Here is a 15,469-nt window from a genome sequence, read left to right as displayed (position 1 = left end):
GCAGAGTGAAGACAGTGTGTTCCTAGAGCAGAGTAAAGACAGTGTGTTCCTAATGCAGCGTGAGGACAGTATGTTCCTAAGGCAGAGTGAAGACAGTGTCTTCCTAGAGCAGAGTGAAGACAGTGTGTTCCTAAAGAATAGTGAAGACAGTGTGTTCCTAACGCATAGTGAAGACAGTGTGTTCCTAATGCATAGAGAAGAGAGTGTCTTCCTAGAGCATAGTGAAGACATTGTGTTCCTAAGGAATAGTGAAGACAGTGTGTTCCTAAGGCAGAGTGAAGACAGTGAGTTCCTAATGCAGAGTGAAAACAGTGTGTTCCTAATGCATAGTGAAGACAGTGTGTTCCTAGAGCAGAGTGAAGACAGTTTGTTCCTAAGGCAGAGTTGCGGTGTACGTGCATGGAGCAGAGGGAAGACAGTGTGTTCCTAGAGCAGAGTGAAGACAGTATATTCCTAACGCAGAGTGAATACATTGTGTTCCTAGAGCAGAATGAAAACAGTGTGTTCCTAACGCAGAGTGAAGACAGTGCGTTCCTAACCCAGAGTTGCGAAGTATGTGCATGTAGCAGAGCGAAGACAGTTTGTTCCTAGAGCAGAGTGAAGACAGTGTGTTCCTAACGCACAGTGAAGACAGTGTGTTCCTAGAGCAGAGTGAAGACAGTGTGTTCCTAGAGCAGAGTGAAGACAGTGTGTTCCTAACGCAGAGTTGCGGTGTATGTGCATGGAGCCTAGTGAAGACAGTGTTTGCCTAGAGCAGAGTGAAGACAGTATGTTCCTAACGCATAGTGAAGACAGTGTGTTCCGAACACATAGTGAAACAGTATCTTCCTAACGCGTAGTGAAGACAGTGTGTTCCTAAAGCAGAGTTGTGGTGTATGTGCATGGAGCAGAGAGAAGACAGTGTGTTCCTAGAGCAGAGTGAAAACAGTATGTTCCTTTCGCTTAGTGAAAACAGTGTGTTCCTAGAGCGGAATGAAGACAGCTTGATCTTAACGCAGAGTGAAGACAGTGTGTTCCTAATGCAGAGTTGCGGTGTATGTGCATGGAGCAGAGAAGACAGTGTTTTCCTACAGCAGAGTGAATACAGTGTGTTCCTAACAAAGAGTTGCTATGTATGTGCATGGATAAGAGTGAAGACAGTGTATTCCTAGAGCAGAGTGAAGACAGTGTGTTCCTAATGCAGAGTGAACACAGTGTGTTCCTAATGGAGAGTGAAGACAGTGTGTTCCTAGAGCAGAGTGAAGACAGTATGTTCCTAACGCAGAGTGAAGACAGTGTGTTCCTAGAGCAGAATGAACAGTGTGTTCCTAGAGCAGAGTGAAGACAGTTTGTTCCTAACGCAGAGTGAAGACAGTGTGTTCCTTAAGCAGAGTTGCGTTGTATGTGCATGGAGCAGAGTGAAGACAGTGTGTTCCTAATGCAGGGTTAATACAGTATGTTCCTACAGCAGAGTGAATACAGTGTGTTCCTAACAAGAGTTGTGCATGGAGCAGAGTGAAGGCAGTGTGTTCCTAGAGCAGAGTGAAGACAGTGTGTTCCTAATGCAGAGTGAACACAGTGTGTTCCTAATGCAGAGTGAAGACAGTGTGTTCCTAGAGCAGAGTGAAGACAGTATGTTCCTAACGCAGAGTGAAGACAGTGTGTTCCTAGAGCAGAATGAACAGTGTGTTCCTAAAACAGAGTGAAGAAAGTGTTTTCCTAATGCAAAGTTGCGGTGTATGTGCATGGAGCACAGTGAAGACAGTGTGTTCCTAGAACAGAGTGAAAACAGTGTGTTCCTAATGCACAGTGAAGACAGTGTGTTCCTAGAGCAGAGTGAAGACAGTGTGTTCCTAGAGCAGAGTAAAGACAGTGTGTTCCTAATGCAGCGTGAGGACAGTATGTTCCTAAGGCAGAGTGAAGACAGTGTCTTCCTAGAGCAGAGTGAAGACAGTGTGTTCCTAATGCATAATGAAGACAGTGTCTTCCTAGAGCAGCGTGAAGACAGTGTGTTCCTAAAGAATAGTGAAGACAGTGTGTTCCTAACGCATAGTGAAGACAGTGTGTTCCTAATGCATAGAGAAGAGAGTGTCTTCCTAGAGCATAGTGAAGACAGTGTGTTCCTAAGGAATAGTGAAGACAGTGTGTTCCTAAGGCAGAGTGAAGACAGTGAGTTCCTAATGCAGAGTGAAAACAGTGTGTTCCTAATGCATAGTGAAGACAGTGTGTTCCTAGAGCAGAGTGAAGACAGTGTGTTCCTAAGGCAGAGTTGCGGTGTACGTGCATGGAGCAGAGGGAAGACAGTGTGTTCCTAGAGCAGAGTGAAGTCAGTATATTCCTAACGCAGAGTGAATACATTGTGTTCCTAGAGCAGAATGAAAACAGTGTGTTCCTAACGCAGAGTGAAGACAGTGCGTTCCTAACCCAGAGTTGCGAAGTATGTGCATGGAGCAGAGCGAAGACAGTTTGTTCCTAGAGCAGAGTGAAGACAGTGTGTTCCTAATGCAGAGTGAAGACAGTGAGTTCCTAGAGCAGAGGGAAGACAGTGTTCCTAAATCAGAGTGAAGACAGTGTGTTTCTAATGCAGAGTGAAGACAGTGTGTTCCTTGTGCAGAGTGAAGACAGTGTGTTCCGAATGAAGAGTGAACACATTGTGTTCCTTGAGCAGAGTGAAGACAGTGTGTTCCTAAGGCAGAGTTGCGGTGTACGTGCATGTAGCAGAGGGAAGACAGTGTGTTCCTAATGCACAGAGAAGACAGTGTGTTCATAGAGCAGAGTGAAGACAGTGTGCTCCAGAGCAGAGTGAAGACAGTGTGTTCCTAACGCAGAGTTGCGGTGTATGTGCATGGATCAGAGTGAAGACAGTGTGTTCCTAGAGCAGAGTGAAGACAGTGTGTTCCTAATGCACAGTGAAGACAGTGTGTTCCTAATGCAGAGTGAAGACAGTGTGTTCCTAATGCAGAATGAAGACAGTGTGTTCCTTGAGCAGAGTAAAGACAGTAGGTTCCTAACGCAAAGTGAAGACAGTGTGTTCCTAGAGCAGAATGAAGACAGTGTGTTCCTAAAACAGAGTGAAGACAGTGTGTTTCTAATGCATAGTGAAGACAGTGGGTTCCTAGAGCACAGTGAAGAAAATGTGTTCCTAATGCACAGTGAAAACAGTGTGTTCCTATGCATAGTGAAGACAGAGTGTTCCTAGAGCAAAGTGAAGACAGTATGTTCCGAAGGGAGAGTGAAGACAGTGTATTTCTAGAGCAGAATGAAGACAGTGTGTTCCTAAAGCAGAGTGAAGACAGTGCGTTCCTAACGCAGAGCGAAGGCAGTGTGTTCCTAACGCAGAGTTGCGTGGTATGTGCATGGAGCAGAGTGAAGACTGTGTGTTCCTAGAGCAGAGTGAAGACAGTTTGTTCGTAATGCAGAGTGAAGACAGTGTGTTCCTAGAGCAGAATGAAGACTGTGTATTCCTAACGCAGAGTGGACACAGTGTGTTCCTAACGCATAGTGAAGACAGTGTGTTCCTAAGCATAGTGAAAACAGTGTGTTCCTAACGCAGAGTGAAGACAGTGTGTTCCTAGAGCAGAATGAAGACATTGTGTTCCTAACGCAGAGTGAAGACAGTGCGTTCTTAACGCAGAGATGCGAAGTATGTGCATGGAGCAGAGTGAAGACAGTGTGTTCCTAGAGCAGAGTGAAGACAGTGTGTACCTAACTCAGAGTGAAGACAGTGAGTTCCAATAGCAGAGTGAAGACAATGTTCCTAAATCAGAGTGAAGACAGTGTGTTCCTAATGCAGAGTGAAGACAGTGTGTTCCTAGAGCAGAGTAAATACAGTATGTTCCTAACGCAGAGTGAAGACAGTGTGTTCCTAGAGCAGAATGAAGACAGTGTGTTCCTTAAACAGAGTGAAGACAGTGTGTTCCTAACGCAGGGGTGCGGTGTATGTGCATGGAGCAGAGCGAAGAAAGTGTGTTCCTAGAGCAGAGTGAAAACAGTATGTTCCTATCGCATAGTGAAAACACTGTGTTCCTAGAGCGGAATGAAGACAGTTTGTTCCTAACGCAGAGTGAAGACAGTGTGTTCCTAACGCAGAGTTGCAGTGTATGTGCATGGAGCTGAGTGAAGATATTGTGTTCCTAATGCAGAGTGAAGACACTGTCTTCCTAGAGCAGAATGAAGACAGTGTGTTCCTAATGCAGAGTGAAGACAGTGTTTTCCTAGAGCAAGTGAAGACAATGTGTTCCTAACGCATAGTCAAGACAGAGTGTTCCTAACACATAGTGAAGAGAGTGTGTTCCTAGAGCGGAATGAAGACAGTTTGTTCCTAACGCAGAGTGAAGACAGTGTGTTCCTAATGCAGAGTGAAGACAGTGTGTTCCTAGAGCAAGTGAAGACAATGTGTTCCTAACGCATAGTCAAGACAGTGTGTTCCTAACGCAGAGTGAAGACAGTGTGTTCCTAGAGCAGAATGAAGACAGTGTGTTCCTAACGCATAGTGAAGACAGTGTCTTCCTAACGCATAGTGAGGACAGTTGTTCCTAACGCAGAGTGAAGACAGTGTGTTCCTAGAGCAGAATGAAGACAGTGTGTTCCTAAAACAGAGTGAAGACAGTGTGTTTCTAATGCATAGTGAAGACAGTGGGTTCCTAGAGCACAGTGAAGAAAATGTGTTCCTAATGCACAGTGAAAACAGTGTGTTCCTATGCATAGTGAAGACAGAGTGTTCCTAGAGCAAAGTGAAGACAGTATGTTCCGAAGGGAGAGTGAAGACAGTGTATTTCTAGAGCAGAATGAAGACAGTGTGTTCCTAAAGCAGAGTGAAGACAGTGCGTTCCTAACGCAGAGCGAAGGCAGTGTGTTCCTAACGCAGAGTTGCGTGGTATGTGCATGGAGCAGAGTGAAGACTGTGTGTTCCTAGAGCAGAGTGAAGACAGTTTGTTCGTAATGCAGAGTGAAGACAGTGTGTTCCTAGAGCAGAATGAAGACTGTGTATTCCTAACGCAGAGTGGACACAGTGTGTTCCTAACGCATAGTGAAGACAGTGTGTTCCTAAGCATAGTGAAGACAGTGTGTTCCTAACGCAGAGTGAAGACAGTGTGTTCCTAGAGCAGAATGAAGACATTGTGTTCCTAACGCAGAGTGAAGACAGTGCGTTCTTAACGCAGAGTTGCGAAGTATGTGCATGGAGCAGAGTGAAGACAGTGTGTTCCTAGAGTAGAGTGAAGACAGTGTGTTCCTAACTCAGAGTGAAGACAGTGAGTTCCAATAGCAGAGTGAAGACAATGTTCCTAAATCAGAGTGAAGACAGTGTGTTCCTAATGCAGAGTGAAGACAGTGTGTTCCTAGAGCAGAGTAAATACAGTATGTTCCTAACGCAGAGTGAAGACAGTGTGTTCCTAGAGCAGAATGAAGACAGTGTGTTCCTTAAACAGAGTGAAGACAGTGTGTTCCTAACGCAGGGGTGCGGTGTATGTGCATGGAGCAGAGCGAAGAAAGTGTGTTCCTAGAGCAGAGTGAAAACAGTATGTTCCTATCGCATAGTGAAAACACTGTGTTCCTAGAGCGGAATGAAGACAGTTTGTTCCTAACGCAGAGTGAAGACAGTGTGTTCCTAACGCAGAGTTGCAGTGTATGTGCATGGAGCTGAGTGAAGATATTGTGTTCCTAATGCAGAGTGAAGACACTGTCTTCCTAGAGCAGAATGAAGACAGTGTGTTCCTAATGCAGAGTGAAGACAGTGTGTTCCTAGAGCAAGTGAAGACAATGTGTTCCTAACGCATAGTCAAGACAGAGTGTTCCTAACACATATTGAAGAGAGTGTGTTCCTAGAGCGGAATGAAGACAGTTTGTTCCTAACGCAGAGTGAAGACAGTGTGTTCCTAATGCAGAGTGAAGACAGTGTGTTCCTAGAGCAAGTGAAGACAATGTGTTCCTAACGCATAGTCAAGACAGTGTGTTCCTAACGCAGAGTGAAGACAGTGTGTTCCTAGAGCAGAATGAAGACAGTGTGTTCCTAACGCATAGTGAAGACAGTGTCTTCCTAACGCATAGTGAGGACAGTTGTTCCTAACGCAGAGTGAAGACAGTGTGTTCCTAGAGCAGAATGAAGACAGTGTGTTCCTAACGCAGAGTGAAGTCAGTGCTCTAGGAACACACTGTCTTCACTCTGCTCCATGCACATACTTCGCAACTCTGCGTTAGGACCATAGAGTGAAGACAGTGTGTTCTTAACTCAGAGTGAAGACATTGAGTTCCAAGAGCAGAGTGAAGACAGTGTTCCTAAATCAGAGTAAATACAGTATGTTCCTAACGCAGAGTGAAGACAGTGTGTTCCTAGAGCAGAATGAAGACAGAGTGTTCCTTAAACAGAGTGAAGACAGTGTGTTCCTAACGCAGGGGTGCGGTGTATGTGCATGGAGCAGAGCGAAGACAGTGTGTTCCTAGAGCAGAGTGAAAACAGTATGTTCCTATCGCATAGTGAAAACACTGTGTTCCTAGAGCGTAATGAAGACAGTTTGTTCCTAACACAGAGTGAAGACAGTGTGTTCCTAACGCAGAGTTGCAGTGTATGTGCATGGAGCTGAGTGAAGATATTGTGTTCCTAATGCAGAGTGAAGACACTGTCTTCCTAGAGAAGAATGAAGACAGTGTGTTCCTAATGCAGAGTGAAGACAGTGTGTTCCTAGAGCAAGTGAAGACAGTGTGTTCCTAACGCATAGTCAAGACAGAGTGTTCCTAACGCATAGTGAAGAGAGTGTGTTCCTAACACATAGTGAAGACAGTGTGTTCCTAACGCAGAGTGAAGACAGTGTGTTCCTAGAGCAGAATGAAGACAGTGTGTTCCTAACCCATAGTGAAGACAGTGTCTTCCTAACGCATAGTGAGGACAGTGTGTTCCTAACGCAGAGTGAAGACAGTGTGTTCCTAGAGCAGAATGAAGACAGTGTGTTCCTATCGCATAGTGAAGACAGTGTGTTCCCACCACATAGTGAAAGAGTATGTTCCTAACGCGTAGTGAAGACAGTGTGTTCCTAACGCAGAGTTGCGGTGTATGTGCATGGAGCAGAGTGAAGACAGTGTGTTCCTAGAGCAGAGTGAAAACAGTATGTTCCTATCGCATAGTGAAAACACTGTGTTCCTAGAGCGGAATGAAGACAGTTTGTTCCTAACGCATAGTGAAGACAGTGCGTTCCTAACGAAGAGTTGCAGTGTATGTGCATGGAGCTGAGTGAAGATAGTGTGATCCTAATGCAGAGTGAAGACACTGTCTTCCTAGAGCAGAATGAATACAGTGTGTTCCTAATGCAGAGTGAAAACAGTGTGTTCCTAATGCCTAGTGAAGACAGTGTGTTCCTAGAGCAGAGTGAATACAGTGTGTTCCTAAGGCAGAGTTGCGGTGTACGTGCATGGAGCAGAGTGAAGACAGTGTGTTCCTAACTCAGAGTGAAGACAGTGAGTTCCAAGAGCAGAGTGAAGACAGTGTTCCTAAATCAGAGTGAAGACAGTGTGTTCCTAATGCAGAGTGAAGACAGTGTGTTCCTAGAGCAGAGTAAATACAGTATGTTCCTAACTCAGAGTGAAGACAGTGAGTTCCAAGAGCAGAGTGAAGACAGTGTTCCTAAATCAGAGTGAAGACAGTGTGTTCCTAATGCAGAGTGAAGACAGTGTGTTCCTAGAGCAGAATGAAGACAGCGTGTTTCTAATGCAGAGTGAAAACAGTGTGTTCCTAATGCCTAGTGAAGACAGTGAGTTCCAAGAGCAGAGTGAAGACAGTGTTCCTAAATCAGAGTAAATACAGTATGTTCCTAACGCAGAGTGAAGACAGTGTGTTCCTAGAGCAGAATGAAGACAGTGTGTTCCTTAAACAGAGTGAAGACATTTTTTTCCTAATGCAGGGGTGCGGTGTATGTGCATGGAGCAGAGCGAAGACAGTGTGTTCCTAGAGCAGAGTGAAAACAGTATGTTCCTATCGCATAGTGAAAACACTGTGTTCCTAGAGCGGAATGAAGACAGTTTGTTCCTAACGCAGAGTGAAGACAGTGTGTTCCTAACGCAGAGTTGCAGTGTATGTGCATGGAGCTGAGTGAAGATATTGTGTTCCTAATGCAGAGTGAAGACACTGTCTTCCTAGAGCAGAATGAAGACAGTGTGTTCCTAATGCAGAGTGAAGACAGTGTGTTCCTAGAGCAAGTGAAGACAGTGTGTTCCTAACGCATAGTCAAGACAGAGTGGTCCTAACGCATAGTGAAGAGAGTGTGTTCCTAACACATAGTGAAGACAGTGTGTTCCTAACGCAGAGTGAAGACAGTGTGTTCCTAGAGCAGAATGAAGACAGTGTGTTCCTAACCCATAGTGAAGACAGTGTCTTCCTAACGCATAGTGAGTACAGTGTGTTCCTAACGCAGAGTGAAGACAGTGTGTTCCTAGAGCAGAATGAAGACAGTGTGTTCCTAACGCAGAGTGAAGACAGTGCTCTAGGAACACACTGTCTTCACTCTGCTCCATGCACATACTTCGCAACTCTGCGTTAGGAACATAGAGTGAAGACAGTGTGTTCCTAACTCAGAGTGAAGACAGTGAGTTCCAAGAGCAGAGTGAAGACAGTGTTCCTAAACCAGAGTGAAGACAGTGTGTTCGTAATGCAGAGTGAAGACATTGTGTTCCTAGAGCAGAGTAAATACAGTATGTTCCTAACGCAGAGTGAAGACAGTGTGTGCCTAGAGTAGAATGAAGACAGTGTGTTCCTTAAACAGAGTGAACAGTGTGTTCTTAACGCAGAGTTGCGGTATATGTGCATGGAGCAGAGTGAAGACAGTGTGTACCTAGAGCAGAGTGAAGACAGTGTGTTCCTAACACATAGTGAAAGAGTATGTTCCTAACGCGTAGTGAAGACAGTGTGTTCCTAACGCAGACTTGCGGTGTATGTGCATGGAGCAGAGCGAAGACAGTGTGTTCCTAGAGCAGAGTGAAAACAGTATGTTCCTATCGCATAGTGAAAACACTGTGTTCCTAGAGCGTAATGAAGACAGTTTGTTCCTAACACAGAGTGAAGACAGTGTGTTCCTAGAGCAGAATGAAGACAGCATGTTCCTAACGCAGAGTGAAGACAGTGTGTACCTAACGCAGAGTTACGAAGTATGTGCATGGAGCAGAGTGAAGACAGTGTGTTCCTAGAGCAGAGTGAAGACAGTGTTCCTAAATCAGAGTGAAGACAGTGTGTTCCTAATGCAGAGTGAAGACAGTGTGTTCCTAATGCAGAATGAAGACAGTGTGTTCCTTGAGCAGAGTAAAGACAGTAGGTTCCTAACGCAAAGTGAAGACAGTGTGTTCCTAGAGCAGAATGAAGACAGTGTGTTCCTAAAACAGAGTGAAGACAGTGTGTTTCTAATGCATAGTGAAGACAGTGTCTTCCTAGAGCAGAGTGAAGACAGTGTGTTCCTAACGCATAGTGAAGACAGTGTGTTCCTAATGCATAGTGAAGACAGTGTCTTCCTAGAGCAGAGTGAAGAGAGTGGGTTCCTAACACATAGTGAATACAGTGTGTTCCTAAGGCAGAATGAAGACAGTGTGTTCCTAATGCAGAGTGAAGACCGTGTCTTCCTAGAGCAGAATGAAGACAGTGTGTTCTTAATGAAGAGTGAAAAGAGTGTGTTCCTAATGTCTAGTGAAGACAGTGTCTTCCTAGAGCAGAGTGAAGACAGTGTGTTCCTAGAGCAGAGTGAAGACAGTGTGTTCCTAATGCAGAGTGAAGACAGTGTGTTCCTAATGCAGAGTGAAGACTGTGTGTTCCTAGAGCAGAATGAAGACAGTGTGTTCCTAACGCAGAGTGAAGACAGTGCGTTCCTAACGCAGAGTTGGGATGTATGTGCATGGAGTAGAGTGAAGACAGAGTGTTTCTAAAGCAGAGTGAAGACAGTGCGTTCCTAAAACAGAGTTGCGAAGTATGTGCATGGAGCAGAGTGAAGACAGTGTGTTCCTAGAGCAGAGTGAAGACAGTGTCTTCCTAGAGCAGAGTGAAGACAGTGTGTTCTTAATGCAGAGTGAAGACAGTGTGTTCCTAGAGCAGAGTGAAGACAATGTGTTCCTAACGCCTAGTGAAGACAGTTTGTTCCTAACGCATAGTGAAGACAGTGTGTTCCTAACGCATAGTGAAGACAGTGTGTTCCTAGATCAGAGTGAAGACAGTGTCTTCCTAGAGCAGAATGAAGACAGTGTGTTAACAACGCAGAGTGAAGACAGTGCGTTTCTAACGCAGAGTTGCGAAGTATGTGCATGGAGCAGAGTGAAGACAGTGTGTTCCTAGAGCAGAGTGAAGACAGTGTGTTCCTAACACATAGTGAAGACAGTGTGTTCCTAATGCATAGTGAAGACAGTGTGTTCCTAGAGCAGAGTGAAGACAGTGTGTTCGTAATGCACAGTGAAAACAGTTTGTTCCTAAAGCATAGTGAAGACAGAGTGTTCCTAGAGCAGAGTGAAGACAGTGTGTTTCTAACGCAGAGTTGTGGTGTACGTGCATGGAGCAGAGTGAAGACAGTGTGTTCCTAGAGCAGAGTGAAGACAGTCTGTTCCTAAGGGAGAGTGAAGACAGTATGTTTATAGAGCAGAATGAAGACAGTGTGTTCCTAAAGCAGAGTGAAGACTGTGTGTTCCTAATGCAGAGTGAAGACAGTGTATTTTTAATGCAGAGTGAAGACAGTGTGTTCCTAGAGCAGAGTGAAGACAGTGTTCCTAACGCAGAGTTGCAGGGTATGTGCATGGAGCAGAGTGAAGACTGTGTGTTCCTAGAGCAGAGTGAAGACAGTTGGTTCCCAATGCAGAATGAAGACAGTGTGTTCCTAATGCAGAGTGAAGACAGTGTGTTCCTAGAGCAAGTGAAGACAGTGTGTTCTTAACGCATAGTGAAGACAGTGTGTTCCTAACGCATAGTGAAGACAGTGTATTCCTAAAGCAGAGTGAAGACAGTTTGTTCCTAATGCAGAGTGAAGACAGTGTGTTCCTAGAGCAAATGAAGACAGTGTGTTCCTAACGCATAGTGAAGACAGTGTGTTCCTAACGCATAGTGAAGACAGTGTGTTCCTAAGGCAGAGTGAAGACAGTGTGTTCCTAGAGCAGAGTGAAGACAGTGTGTTCCTAATGCAGAGTGAAAAGAGTGTGTTCCTAATGTCTAGTGAAGACAGTGTCTTCCTAGAGCAGAGTGAAGACAGTGTGTTCCTAGAGCAGAGTGAAGACAGTGTGTTCCTAATGCAGAGTGAAGACAGTGTGTTCCTAATGCAGAGTGAAGACTGTGTGTTCCTAGAGCAGAATGAAGACAGTGTGTTCCTAACGCAGAGTGAAGACAGTGCGTTCCTAACGCAGAGTTGGGATGTATGTGCATGGAGTAGAGTGAAGACAGAGTGTTTCTAAAGCAGAGTGAAGACAGTGCGTTCCTAAAACAGAGTTGCGAAGTATGTGCATGGAGCAGAGTGAAGACAGTGTGTTCCTAGAGCAGAGTGAAGACAGTGTCTTCCTAGAGCAGAGTGAAGACAGTGTGTTCTTAATGCAGAGTGAAGACAGTGTGTTCCTAGAGCAGAGTGAAGACAATGTGTTCCTAACGCATAGTGAAGACAGTTTGTTCCTAACGCATAGTGAAGACAGTGTGTTCCTAACGCATAGTGAAGACAGTGTGTTCCTAGATCAGAGTGAAGACAGTGTCTTCCTAGAGCAGAATGAAGACAGTGTGTTAACAACGCAGAGTGAAGACAGTGCGTTTCTAACGCAGAGTTGCGAAGTATGTGCATGGAGCAGAGTGAAGACAGTGTGTTCCTAGAGCAGAGTGAAGACAGTGTGTTCCTAACACATAGTGAAGACAGTGTGTTCCTAATGCATAGTGAAGACAGTGTGTTCCTAGAGCAGAGTGAAGACAGTGTGTTCGTAATGCACAGTGAAAACAGTTTTTTCCTAAAGCATAGTGAAGACAGAGTGTTCCTAGAGCAGAGTGAAGACAGTGTGTTTCTAACGCAGAGTTGTGGTGTACGTGCATGGAGCAGAGTGAAGACAGTGTGTTCCTAGAGCAGAGTGAAGACAGTATGTTCCTAAGGGAGAGTGAAGACAGTATGTTTATAGAGCAGAATGAAGACAGTGTGTTCCTAAAGCAGAGTGAAGACTGTGTGTTCCTAATGCAGAGTGAAGACAGTGTATTTTTAATGCAGAGTGAAGACAGTGTGTTCCTAGAGCAGAGTGAAGACAGTGTTCCTAACGCAGAGTTGCAGGGTATGTGCATGGAGCAGAGTGAAGACTGTGTGTTCCTAGAGCAGAGTGAAGACAGTTGGTTCCCAATGCAGAATGAAGACAGTGTGTTCCTAATGCAGAGTGAAGACAGTGTGTTCCTAGAGCAAGTGAAGACAGTGTGTTCTTAACGCATAGTGAAGACAGTGTGTTCCTAACGCATAGTGAAGACAGTGTATTCCTAAAGCAGAGTGAAGACAGTTTGTTCCTAATGCAGAGTGAAGACAGTGTGTTCCTAGAGCAAGTGAAGACAGTGTGTTCCTAACGCATAGTGAAGACAGTGTGTTCCTAACGCATAGTGAAGACAGTGTGTTCCTAAGGCAGAGTGAAGACAGTGTGTTCCTAGAGCAGTATGAAGACAGTGTGTTCCTAACGCATAGTAAAGACCGTGTGTTCCTAAGGCAGAGTGAAGACAGTGTGTTCCTAGAGCAGAGTGAAGACAGTGTGTTCCTAATGCAGAGTGAAGACAGTGTGTTCCTAATGCAGAGTGAAGACAGTGTCTTCCTAGAGCAGAATGAAGACAGTGTGTTCCTAATGCAGAATGAAGACAGTGTGTTCCTTGAGCAGAGTAAAGACAGTAGGTTCCTAACGCAAAGTGAAGACAGTGTGTTCCTAGAGCAGAATGAAGACAGTGTGTTCCTAAAACAGAGTGAAGACAGTGTGTTTCTAATGCATAGTGAAGACAGTGTCTTCCTAGAGCAGAGTGAAGACAGTGTGTTCCTAACGCATAGTGAAGACAGTGTGTTCCTAATGCATAGTGAAGACAGTGTCTTCCTAGAGCAGAGTGAAGAGAGTGGGTTCCTAACACATAGTGAATACAGTGTGTTCCTAAGGCAGAATGAAGACAGTGTGTTCCTAATGCAGAGTGAAGACCGTGTCTTCCTAGAGCAGAATGAAGACAGTGTGTTCTTAATGAAGAGTGAAAAGAGTGTGTTCCTAATGTCTAGTGAAGACAGTGTCTTCCTAGAGCAGAGTGAAGACAGTGTGTTCCTAGAGCAGAGTGAAGACAGTGTGTTCCTAATGCAGAGTGAAGACAGTGTGTTCCTAATGCAGAGTGAAGACTGTGTGTTCCTAGAGCAGAATGAACACAGTGTGTTCCTAACGCAGAGTGAAGACAGTGCGTTCCTAACGCAGAGTTGGGATGTATGTGCATGGAGTAGAGTGAAGACAGAGTGTTTCTAAAGCAGAGTGAAGACAGTGCGTTCCTAAAACAGAGTTGCGAAGTATGTGCATGGAGCAGAGTGAAGACAGTGTGTTCCTAGAGCAGAGTGAAGACAGTGTCTTCCTAGAGCAGAGTGAAGACAGTGTGTTCTTAATGCAGAGTGAAGACAGTGTGTTCCTAGAGCAGAGTGAAGACAATGTGTTCCTAACGCATAGTGAAGACAGTTTGTTCCTAACGCATAGTGAAGACAGTGTGTTCCTAACGCAGAGTGAAGACAGTGCGTTCCTAACGCAGAGTTGGGATGTATGTGCATGGAGTAGAGTGAAGACAGAGTGTTTCTAAAGCAGAGTGAAGACAGTGCGTTCCTAAAACAGAGTTGCGAAGTATGTGCATGGAGCAGAGTGAAGACAGTGTGTTCCTAGAGCAGAGTGAAGACAGTGTCTTCCTAGAGCAGAGTGAAGACAGTGTGTTCCTAATGCAGAGTGAAGACAGTGTGTTCCTAGAGCAGGGTGAAGACAGTGTGTTCCTAACGCATAGTGAAGACAGTTTGTTCCTAACGCATAGTGAAGACAGTGTGTTCCTAACGCATAGTGAAGACAGTGTGTTCCTAGATCAGAGTGAAGACAGTGTCTTCCTAGAGCAGAATGAAGACAGTGTGTTAACAACGCAGAGTGAAGACAGTGCGTTTCTAACGCAGAGTTGCGAAGTATGTGCATGGAGCAGAGTGAAGACAGTGTGTTCCTAGAGCAGAGTGAAGACAGTGTGTTCCTAACACATAGTGAAGACAGTGTGTTCCTAATGCATAGTGAAGACAGTGTGTTCCTAGAGCAGAGTGAAGACAGTGTGTTCGTAATGCACAGTGAAAACAGTTTGTTCCTAAAGCATAGTGAAGACAGAGTGTTCCTAGAGCAGAGTGAAGACAGTGTGTTTCTAACGCAGAGTTGTGGTGTACGTGCATGGAGCAGAGTGAAGACAGTGTGTTCCTAGAGCAGAGTGAAGACAGTATGTTCCTAAGGGAGAGTGAAGACAGTATGTTTATAGAGCAGAATGAAGACAGTGTGTTCCTAAAGCAGAGTGAAGACTGTGTGTTCCTAATGCAGAGTGAAGACAGTGTATTTTTAATGCAGAGTGAAGACAGTGTGTTCCTAGAGCAGAGTGAAGACAGTGTTCCTAACGCAGAGTTGCAGGGTATGTGCATGGAGCAGAGTGAAGACTGTGTGTTCCTAGAGCAAGTGAAGACAGTGTGTTCTTAACGCATAGTGAAGACAGTGTGTTCCTAACGCATAGTGAAGACAGTGTATTCCTAAAGCAGAGTGAAGACAGTTTGTTCCTAATGCAGAGTGAAGACAGTGTGTTCCTAGAGCAAGTGAAGACAGTGTGTTCCTAACGCATAGTGAAGACAGTGTGTTCCTAACGCATAGTGAAGACAGTGTGTTCCTAAGGCAGAGTGAAGACAGTGTGTTCCTAGAGCAGTATGAAGACAGTGTGTTCCTAACGCATAGTAAAGACCGTGTGTTCCTAAGGCAGAGTGAAGACAGTGTGTTCCTAGAGAAGAGTGAAGACAGTGTGTTCCTAATGCAGAGTGAAGACAGTGTGTTCCTAATGCAGAGTGAAGACAGTGTCTTCCTAGAGCAGAATGAAGACAGTGTGTTCCTAATGCAGAGTGAAAACAGTGTGTTCCTAATGCCTAGTGAAGACAGTGTTTTCCTAGAGCAGAGTGAAGACAGTGTGTTCCTAAGGCAGAGTTGCGGTGTACGTGCATGGAGCAGAGTGAAGACAGTGTGTTCCTAGAGCAGAGTGAAGACAGTATATTCCTAACGCAGAGTGAAGACAGTGTGTTCCTAGAGCAGAATGAAGACAGTGTGTTCCTAACGCAGAGTGAAGACAGTGTGTTCCTAATGCAGAGTGAAGACCGTGTCTTCCTAGAGCAGAATGAAGACAGTGTGTTCTTAATGCAGAGTGAAAAGAGTGTGTTCCTAATGCCTAGAGAAGACAGTGTGTTCCTAACGCAGAGTGAAGACAGTGTGTTCCTAGAGCAGAATGAAGACAGCGTGTTCCTAACGCAGA

Source organism: Microtus pennsylvanicus, chromosome X, assembly GCF_037038515.1.
Source record: "Microtus pennsylvanicus isolate mMicPen1 chromosome X, mMicPen1.hap1, whole genome shotgun sequence".
NCBI classification, from domain to species: domain Eukaryota; kingdom Metazoa; phylum Chordata; class Mammalia; order Rodentia; family Cricetidae; genus Microtus; species Microtus pennsylvanicus.
The sequence above is the reverse complement of the archived record's forward strand: the minus strand, read 5'-3'. Positions refer to the sequence as shown.